General features: G+C 36.4%; 1 protein-coding gene across 3 annotated transcripts in view; it reads left to right on the top strand.

Moving 5' to 3' along the window:
• Positions 1–2,254: 2,254 nt before the first annotated feature.
• LOC106870419 (uncharacterized) overlaps positions 2,255–9,883 on the top strand; it is a 34,543-nt gene continuing 26,914 nt past the window's right edge. Inside the window, exons 1-2 of one of the 3 annotated variants that reach the window (XM_089360740.1) lie at positions 2,255–2,391; positions 6,652–6,793. The gene's annotated coding sequence lies outside the window, so the exon portion shown is untranslated. Of the gene's footprint in view, positions 2,392–6,651; positions 6,794–9,215 lie in introns of those variants that run through there. The other 2 variants (XM_014916486.3, XM_014916485.3) reach the window with 2 other exon arrangements.

Here is a 9,883-nt window from a genome sequence, read left to right as displayed (position 1 = left end):
TTGTCTGAAGTAAGAAAATACTACATTACTCTTGTGACTGTCCGACTTGACTACAGAGAGGTATTCATTTCTATTCCCCATTCATGCTTACAGAAGTCACTACATCTGACAAAACTACCTGTTGCCTTAGCTGCTGCAATTATGCTTTCGTTGATTTAGATGCGTATGTAAGTATGTCGGTATCTTAGTCACTACCGACATGGACGTATTCGGCCACCTCTACCCTTGATGTCCAAGTTGTGACAGCTGTAAGGACACTGTTGTGCCCACTAAGTTTCCATCGTCTGTGACTGGCTTGAGCCATGAGAGCCTCCTCGCTTGTACCCGCTATTAGAGACTGTTGTCAAATCCTGGATCGAAAGAGATGCTCGGGAGAAGGCCGTATGTGTTCCAGCAAGACTGCTCCCTCCCACGGGTTGATGGTCGAAAATTTTTGTGATCGTGTTAATCCTACCTTTCCTGATTTTAACCCCCCCACCCCAGACTACCCTGTATGGAGCGTCGTTGAGAGGGAGACCGACAAGCATACCCACAAAGTCAAGGACTCGTTGATGTTTGGAGATATCATGACCAACAAGAATAAAGATCACCTGATCAACGCATTTAGTCGTTTCAGAAGTCCTATCGAGACAGCAATCGAAGTTGGTGTCTTTTACTATGTGTATATAAGAATATGCGTTTCAGAAGTCCTATCGAGACAGTAATCGAAGTTGGTGTCTTTTACTATGTGTATATAAGAATATGCGTTTCAGAAGTCCTATCGAGACAGCAATCGAAGTTGGTGTCTTTTACTATGTGTGTATAAGAATATGCGTTTCAGAAGTCCTATCGAGACAGCAATCGAAGTTGGTGTCTTTTACTATGTATATATAAGAATATGCGTTTCAGAAGTCCTATCGAGACAGTAATCGAAGTTGATGTCTTTTACTATGTGTATATAAGAATATGCGTAACAAATTCTCTAAGTATATACAGAATTGGCTTTTCTAATAAACATTCTTGCCAGGTTTTTGTCTCTCTCACCAAGGTCATCAGCTGTCGAACGCCGACGAAGGGAAATAACCCTGAAATCCGGATACGTTCGTGCTGCTGGTCGAGGTGAGAGGGATAACTCCCTTGGCAAACAGGACACAGTCGTGTGTCGATAAGCCAGCTGGAGGAGATGTCCTCCTGGGGCTAAAAGCAACAGTAACATCCACCCCTAGGGGTCAGCCACACTTAAGTGGCAATATACTACACTTTATCGTGCAGTTACTGTTAATACTTCATTTAGAGAATTAACATTGATTCTTGCTTTCCTAAAATTAAAATGTTATCCTCAAATAGCTATCGCGCCAAGTACACACAAACACCCACATATATATATATATATATATATATATATATACACACACACACACACACATATATATATATGTATGTATGTATATGCATGTATATGTATATATACAAGAATAAATATTTGTGTGTGTAAGTTTGTATGTTTGAATGTATATACATGTATATATTTTAAACAAAACTAAATATAACAACCACACTCGCTTATCTAGCAAAGGTGACGCCCTTTCCCCGTATCGTGTCCATGGCTTGTATTTTAACTCTCAGTTCCCATCTATCATCTGACCACGAATAACTAAACAGTTCACACCCTAAATACTATCCGCCTGTACCTAAGCAAACACGAGGTGAAACACGCAACCTCACTAAACTACAGAAGACTTCTACTTGGTGTTTCGGCGTGCTAGAAATAGTAGCCAGAATTCAATTGGATACCACTTAAATTTGTGTTAAATGACAGCAAGGACACATTAGATAATGATGGAACGATCACGGTCGTAATGCCTTTGAAAACAGGTCTGCCTGGTCAGATCTGACCTAGGGTTAAAGAACAAGAATCTTACATTTCCGCCTTGACAAGAAAATATTAACAAATTTTCACACGTTACTCTACAAGTACAATTTGATGATGATGATGATGATTGTGTGTGTGTGTGTGTGTGTATACATGTATATGCATAAATAGTACAGACACTCACAAGCATTGGTACATATTCAAACCCATCCTCGCGCACGCGCGCACACTCACTCGCACGCGCGCGCACTCACTCGCACGCACAAACATATATATACAGGGTGTGACCAAAACATGTATAAACTAATTGAATGATTATAAAATAAATAATGTTTATTAACATACATTTTATTCTCAATATTTTTAGAATTCACGTGCAGGATTGAATATTTCTATGGATACCTACTATTTTCGAAATGATGACCTTTCTGCACCAGACGCTGCTTATAACTTATAACAAGAAACATCAAGAAATATCTCGTTTGGTATTTGTGTGCATTCTTGTTCAATAGTAGTACTCATGTCGTCGGTTTTGTAAGGTAAACTTAATCTTTTAAATATCTCTGTAAAAAACGTGTAATGGCGTGAGATCCGTTGAATGCGGAGGGTATCTGAGTGAGACACTTCGTCCAATCCACCTGTCTGTCAAAATTTAATGTTTGTAGGCCCTTACTTTAGTATGGCAGTGTGGGAGTCCCATCTTGTTGACAGTATAACTCCACATCTTCTAAGTGTTCTCTTTAATGCTTGGTACGACAAATTGTCGCGGCAAGTTCAAATAAATGAGAGCCAGTCACAGCACCATACAAAGAGATTGGCACATTTAATCTTTTTGATGAGCAGTACTATACTGTACCTCCTGATTATTTAACATGATGTTCCTCCGTAATATGAGGATTCCAACGTCCCCAATGGGTGCAATTGTGACGGTCAATTCAGCCATTTAATTTAAATGTAGCCTCATCACTCCAAACAATTTTTATTGGAAAACGTGCATATGTACCAATCGCGGTTTCGATTCCCAGATCGGGCGTTGTGAGTGTTTATTGAGCGAAAACACCTAAAGCTCCACGAAGCTCCGGCAGGGGATGGTGGTGAACCCTGCTGTATTCTTTCACCACAACTTTCTTCCTGTTTCTGTTCTACCTGTAATTCAAAGGGCCAGCCTTGTCACACTGTGTCACGCTGAATATCCCCGAGAACTACGTTTAAGGGTACACGTGTCTGTGGAGTGCTCAGCCACTTGCACGTTAATTTCACGAGCAGGCTGTTCCGTTGATCGGATCAACTGGAACCCTCGACATCGTAAGCGACGGAGTGCCAACAACATATATGTAATGATTATATCATGTTATGTTCTTTATTGTGTTTTGTTATACGCGTGATACCACGATCCACAGAAAAGTTATCTTGTATGAAACTGGCCCATAATGCAAATAAGGTTAGGGACCAGTGGCTTTACAGTATTTAGGGTTTTCTCTTGTAAGAAATAATTATTAATACTACCTTCCTTTGTTTTCTTTTTCTTGCTGGCAACGCCTCTGCAATACCAGTTGAGTGTCTCAAGTCTAAATGAGTGGACAGGTATTTTTTGGTTTATCTTTCTAGTGCACCTAATTTCGTTTCGTTTTGTTTAATTCGTTTTCATCTGCATTTGCTTTATTTTGTTTTGTTTTATTTTTCCTTTTGAAAACAAAAAGAACCTGATGATGGTTTGTGAAGGAAATGTGACCCGTTATTACGCAGTCGAGTCTTTCCTGGGGCCCTTTTGTGTTGAACTTTTGTCAACACTTCACAGTCATATGACAAAGGAAGAACTGAAAAATTCGAGCAAATAAGAATCTCTCTCTTTCTCTCTCAATCTCCTTCTCTCTCCTATTATATATATGTGCGTGTGTTTATGTGCATGTAATATATATGTATGTTTATTTGCATAAATATATATCCATACATGTATACACACACATATACATACATATATATGAGTGTATGTATATATATATATATATATATATATATATATATATATATATATATATATATATGAGTGTGTGTGTTTGTCTGTGTATATATATATATATATATATATATATATATATATATATTATAATAATACAAATGATATATAGTATATATACACACACACACAATGTACGGACGGTATTTGAGGACAGATTTATGGTTTAAAAAAACGCTTATATGATAACAGAAAGAAGTTGTATTTTTATAAAAATAACATAACATAAATTTAAATTATCAATTTAATAATTTCATTCAATAAAACCATCATAAGCATCAATGACTGACTTTTCGAGGAGTCAACATCGTTTACAAGCTTGGATTAAGTGGTCCTCGTTCATATCGGACATGACTCGAACTATGGCAGCCTTCAAAGAATCTTTGGTACTATGGGGGTGTTGATTGACAATTTTCTCAACAATGCTCCATACATAGTAGGCTAAGAGATTGAGATCTAGAGAATTAGGAGGCCAAATATCGGGGGTGATGTGATTACCTCGACCCTATTGTTTCACTGGTACTTAATTTATACCCCCCCCCCCACGGAAAGGATGAAAGATAAAGTCAGCTTCGGCGGAATCTGGACTCAACATAGCGACAGGTGAAATGCCACTAAGCATTTCGTCCAGCGTGCAAAACAATTCTGCTAGCTCGCCGCCTCTACGAGAGCCGTTCACAACCACCATATTCGCTGCATTTATCCCTTTTTTCATAAAATTTATTTGGTAGGGCAACACCCCCTCTTTCTTTCTCTCTCTATCTCTCTCTCTCACTCCGCCCATCTTTCTCTCTGTTCTCTGACCCTCATTCACTCACTCGCGATAGAATTTTGTTGATATTAGCACTCCGGACGAAATACCGCTCAGCATGTCTTTATATCCTGAGCTCAGATTCCACCAGACACATTGTTTAAGTAATCTAAAGTGCATTATGACTGAATAAATATATATATATATATATATATATATATATATATATATATATATATATATAATAAATAAACGGAAAGGTCTGTTTGTAGTTTTTGTAATCGTAGGTCAGCTCGACCCAAGTCGAACCGACTTGATACTCAAAAACAACAGCATCAACAACAATAAACAATATCAACTTTCTGAGCAAATACTAAAAAAGAAATTTAAAAACAAGATGGACGTACGACAATCCTCCATCTCGATCGATATAGCACTGACTTTCAATCTTTAACTCTTTTACGACAACCGATCTCAATGAATAAACAATGCTATGTGTGCTCGTTTCAGATTGCCAAGCATCTCTTTCTCTTTCTCTCTCCTTTTCTCTCACTATCTATCAGTCTATCTGTCTGTATGCATGTATGTATATGTATATATATATATATATATATATATATATATATATATATATATATATATATGTGTGTGTGTGTGTGTGTGTGTGTATGTATGTATATACATATATGTATACATATATACATATGTATGTATATATATATATATATATATATATATATATATATATATATATATATGCACACACACATATATACGCATATGTATTTGTATGTTTGTGTATGTGTGTGTGTGTGTGTGTGTGTGTGTGTGTGTGCATATACATACATAGGTACATATATAAACAATACTCACATTCTCGCAAACATATATGCACGATGTGTTAGTCTGGTCGAGTGCATTACTAGTCACGTGTAACGCAAAACAACTTATTGCATGATAAGATCGTCACCGACTAAACTGGTGTCTCTATGGGGATGGCCTTGTAATGAGGGCCGTTAGGGTAAAACCAACAGGATAAAAACCATATCAACCACAAGGACAGACGGATCAAGTCTAAGATCATTACATATACAAACATACATACATACATACATACATACATACATACATGCATACATGCATGCACATATCTGTTGTTAATATATGTCTTTGTGTATCTGTGTGTGCATACGTATGTACGTATGTATGTATGTACTTATATGTCTATGCATGTATCTGTATGTGTATAAATATATATGCGTATGTATGTATATGAATATATATATATATATATATATATATATATATATATATATATATATATATATATATATATATATATATATATATATATATATATATATATATATATATATATATAAATTTAATAAATGGAGTAATACGCATATGTTAAATGAATTCTTTTATTTCCGACATATGTTTCGAAGATTACAAATGGTTCCTTCCAAAGGAATAAATGATGTTGGTAAAGATATAATCTTCTCTTCAGGGAAATACATAAGAGCCAACTTAACTTACATTCGGTTAAAATGTATTGCGGTTAAGTTGACTCTTATGTATTTCTCTGAAGAGAAGATTACATTTTTACCAACATCACTTATTCTTTTGGAAGAAAACCATTTGTAATCTTCGAAACATATGTCGGAAATAAAAGAATTCATTTAACATATGCGTATTACTCCATTTATTAAATTTCATATTTACTCAAATACCCGAAACTAACAGGGAGTTTCTACCTCATAAACAGAAGTTACACCACAGTCATTTTGTGATCTTTGCTACCCTGGTATCTATTAACCAATTTATTTTGTCGGAGTTAATTGTTAACTAAGAGAAAATAAATACATATAATCATTCATATATATATATATATGGATTGATCCTCCATGTTTCGTATGCTTATATTGAATAAATTATACTGTAAAAGATCTTGGTAAGTCTCAGCATTCATCAGCAAACTTCTTTATTTATTTACTTCTTTACTTACTTATTTATTTACTTGCAATATAGGAACAGAAGTTGGTGTCTAACATCAAATGACCAAGGCAGTGTTTAACCATTAAGGAGGCGAAATCACTCCGTAACACCCTGTCTGACAGTCCACTGGCGTTGCTTGGAGCTTGGTGTATCCTCACACACAAAGTTTACAGGGGTACGTAAATTCGTGCACCGAGACATATGGCAGTGAATACCATTCGCGTCGCATCCTAATGTGTAGGAACGTATTGAAGAATACGACTACACATCATTACACACACAGGCGTGCGCGCGCATGCTTTCGCATGAAGTCAAGTTATATAATAACAGCTATTCGTTACAAGTTGATAATCATGTTTGAGTTGTACCCCGCCTTCAGTAAAAGTGACTTTTCGCAAACAAACGACAGAGTTCTGAAGGCGGGTGGATATCGTATTCCTGTTTGTTTTCTTTTGTGTGGGTTTGGGAATTTCAGTGCTTGTCGCCCCGTCGTCATTGTTGTCCGCGCTACCTTTGTTCTTGTAGTTGTTGTTCTCATCGCTTTTGTTGTTGTTGTTGCTACAACTGTCGTCGTCGTCATCGTCGTCGGTGTCATCACGGCCGTTGCTGTTGTTATTACTGTGTTTTCCTTTGTCCTTGTCATCGTCGGCTTCATTGTAACTGTTGCTGTCATCGCTGCCGTTGACACGGTCGTCGTAACTGTTGTTGTTGACGACATTGCATTACCACCGCCACCACCGCCTCTACTGCCACCACTACCAGAACTACCACCGTATGTATATATATATATATATATATATATATATATGTCATGGTTGGGTGGTAGGAAGTTTGCTTCCCGACCATTTGGTTCCAGGTTCAATCTCACTGCGCAGCAACTTCAGCAAATAGCTCGTACTATAGCCCAGGGTTAACCAGCATCTTGTGAGTGAATCTGGTTGACAGAAACTTTGTGGAAGCCAGTTGAATGTATGTGTGTGTGTGTGTTGTTGTTTATGCATATATCTATGTCATTGTTCCAACTATCACCGATTGTCAACCAATATTGGTTTGTTGACGTCATCATAGCTTAAAGACCGATAGAATAAGTACCAGATTTATAACAAAAAATTAAGAACTGACAACGATTGCTAATAAACGAAACTCTCAGCCCTTGAGTCACTCTGTAACTTTATCAATAGAAACTTATACGCACACACACATATATTATTGTGTCTGGGGCGAGTCATTCTCTTTTAGTATCTTATTACTTAACACAGTCACCCGTTCGATATATATATATATATATATATATATATATATATATATATATATATATATATATATATATATATATATATAATCAGTTAAGAGGTGGATCTAGTTCAAAACGGGGGCACCAGTATTTTCTTAACGAAACACTTTGAAATTTGGGACACTGGTAGAATGTGTCATATAAAACATCTTTTTCTCTTAGTCTTCTTAACAAAAAAACGTACATCGCAAGTTATTTCATGTTAAAGTTGTCGTATTTCTGTAATTTCAACCAATGACTGACGTCCATTCAGCCGAATACATTAAGTGCTGACAACGTAAACAAACGATTCTCAAACGATTCTGGCGGTGATAAAATTATTATTTCCTTGTCAAAAAATGACTGAAGCATATTGGCAGTAGGGTTAGGGTTAGGGTTAGGGTTAGGCAGTAGCTAATAAACCTTTCATACAGTTCAGGCAGATGTTAACGAAATAAACACGCGTGAAAGAAAATGAAAAAAGCAAATGTTGTACACATACAGTTCAGGCAGATGTTAACAAAATTATAAATGGAGATTAAATACGCTTTACACCGCTTAAACTGCCAAAGGAGTAAGTATAAACAGCTGAATACTTGTCAGTGATTGGTTGAAATTATCGAAATAAGACAATTTTTTTACATGAAATAAATTCGAATACAAAAATTTTTTTCTGTTCTATAACACAAAATAGATAGGTATACAAAGTTTGAAAGTCTTTCGGTACCAAAACACTACATAAAACATTAATGAAAACTGGTGCCCCCGTTTTGAACAAGATCCTAAGAAGTTAATATCTCCTCTAATTAACTAAATATGTGTGTGTGTGTGTGTGTGTGTGTGTGTGTGTGTGTGTGTGTGTGTGTGTGTTTGTCCCCCCCACCAACGTTTGACAACCGATGGTGGTGTGTTTACGTTCCCGTAACTTAGCGGTTCGGCAAAAAGAGACCGATAGAATAAGTACTAGGCTTACAAAGAATAAGTCCTGGGGTCGATTTTCTCGACTAAAGGCGGTGCTCCAGCATGGCCGCAGTCAAATGACTGAAACAAGTAAAAGAGTAAAAGAGAATATATATATACATATACATACATATATATATATATATATATATATATATATATATATATATATATATATATATATATATATATATATATATACATACATATATATGTGTGTGTGTATGTATGTATATATATCATGGACATTTTATAACGTGCATATATATATATATATATACATGTATGGACATTTTATAACATGTGTACACGAGTGTGACTCTGTATATATTTACGTGCGTGAGTGAGAGAGAGAGAAAGATAGAGGAGGATGAGGCCGGGGTAGGAGGGCATAATTATGTGCAAATGTAACCAATCGCAAAGCAGCCGTTAGGGTTGTAAGGCCGTGTAGGTGTTTGTAGTAAAGACAGTGGCAGTATGAGGTTGAGGTGTGGGTGGAGGAACGTGCGAACATGAAAACAAGAAGGTTGAAGGGGAGACAGGTGTAACAAAAAAAATTAATATACAAATAAATAAATAAATAAATAAAAGAGGAGGAAAAGCGAGAGGAGTCAGCTGCCAAAAAAAAAAAGGCAAGACTTTAAAAAGAAATAGGAAGTCAGATGGCGAAGGTGGTAGCGGGATTGTTGATGTTGATAGTGGTGGTGGTGGTGGTGGTGGTTTCATTTCGAGTGGTTCCAGATGGAGATTGCGATGACGTCAGCAGGTTGTCGGCCAGGTTGACTTAGCCAAGGTATAATAGGTGCCACTCACATCGAACGCGCATCATTTCAACGCTGGTCTCCTGCCACTGCCGTGTACTGCTCCGTCGTCGTCATCGTCATCGGTGGCAAGCACAAAAAGCAATAAACAATAACAAAAAGGCGAATATATATATATATATATATATATATATATGTACATATAGTAAGCGAATGAAGATTAATGAAAGTTAGCTAAAATACAGCCGACCAATAATTAAATCAACTAAAC

The sequence above is a fragment of the Octopus bimaculoides genome, chromosome 12 (assembly GCF_046866305.1).
Source record: "Octopus bimaculoides isolate indiv1 chromosome 12, ASM4686630v1, whole genome shotgun sequence".
NCBI classification, from domain to species: Eukaryota; Metazoa; Mollusca; class Cephalopoda; order Octopoda; family Octopodidae; genus Octopus; species Octopus bimaculoides.
The sequence above is the reverse complement of the archived record's forward strand: the minus strand, read 5'-3'. Positions and strand labels throughout refer to the sequence as shown.